This window comes from Arachis ipaensis, chromosome B06, assembly GCF_000816755.2.
Source record: "Arachis ipaensis cultivar K30076 chromosome B06, Araip1.1, whole genome shotgun sequence".
Classification (NCBI taxonomy): domain Eukaryota; kingdom Viridiplantae; phylum Streptophyta; class Magnoliopsida; order Fabales; family Fabaceae; genus Arachis; species Arachis ipaensis.
The window spans coordinates 19416257-19417857 of record NC_029790.2 but is presented as its reverse complement, the minus strand read 5'-3'; positions in this window follow the sequence as shown (position 1 = coordinate 19417857).

Here is a 1601-nt window from a genome sequence, read left to right as displayed (position 1 = left end):
AAAATATTTTCATATAAAAATAACATATAATTAAGAATTATTAGAAGTATGATATCTCTGGTCCTGAAAATGTAATAAACATAAATCATCACACACGAAAATGTGTGTAGGTGTTTGTCTATTTATACGAGAAAATACGATCTTTGTATGTTTGTTTGCACTATAATATATAGTATGTGTGACAGAAGGGCAACCGAATAGAAAGTTTGACAGCCTCATTGTACTATACCCTTATCTACCAATGCAAGTCCTCCAGATCAACGAATTCCTATCCAAACAGTCGTACAAAAAGATGTCAAAAAATGTGAAGAATTCAACATTCAACAAATCTGACTCAGCTTTACAATATAATAATAATGCATAGGGAAACACAAATTAAAGTAAACGTACCCATCTGGCTTCGAGTTCACTTCAACTTTTTGTATGTTTTGTTTTTGTTTGCAGAAAGTTTCAAAAGATCCAATTTCCCAAACTGAGCACTTTTTTATCTCACACACTCAAAACATATGTAGCGTTCGCACACTCCTCATACAGTTACTTTACAGCAACTACTCTCATTTTAGAACACCGGTGAGGACAATAATATGGATACCATCATAACTATATTTGTCTGAATCATATTAACATTTCAAACATACACAAATTGACGAGAGAAATACCAAATTCTATGCCAATTAACGCAGGCGTGTGTGCTTAAAGTACACATTGCGTGCAAGTATCAATGACAATGAGCAGGGTGATAAAATAAAGCAAATGCTAAATGCTGAGTAATAAGGACTGTTTCCCTATGGCCCTAGCTAGCTTCTCATTCAAACTTTGGCTTGATGTCATTCTCTCTTTGGGAACCCTGTAGCTTATGTTCATGAAGAAATCAAAAGGTTAAATACAAAGAAAACGCCCCCAACCAACAAAAAAACTAAAAAAATCCTTACCACTTGCACAACTACTTATTCCGCATGTTCAGTAAGATAAAAAGAATCCTTTCCTTTCGCAGCATTTGACTATATTTCTTGGATTTTTTATGTGATTGTAATCAAATGATATCTTTCTAGTTGCTCTCAAAAATTCAGGATCTAAGAAAAACCCTGGCTTTAGTGATGACTAAGCATTATAACTTTTTCTTTCTCCTCTCACTTTTAATACTCCATCTGACCACCTTAGTGAAAATTCACTTTTGAACTAAAGAAATGAACATGGGAAGTGCTGGAATTAGGGTTTAGGTTCAAAATGAGATATAAAGTTAAGGTTAAAAAGTGAAAGAAAACTAAGCAAAACTAAGGTCTGCGACATTATAAACCTAGAGCTAAGCTACCAGTAGAGAGCCAGATAGTAGCACCTGAATTGATGCAACAAATCACAAGAGTGGTTAAATGCTTATGCCTTTGTTGTTTCTCAATTTGAAATAAATCCAGACAAATTAAGAAGGTGATCCATTATACAAGATTTCGGAATTTGGTCCTGAACCACTCAGGCCTCAATAATGTGTCTCATCATCATAACAATAAAGTTGACAAAAAATAACGTCTATCCTGTCCCGTCTTGGTTCTTCACATAGGGTACATCATTAGCTTATAATTGTAGAGATTAGGACCAAAATGTAG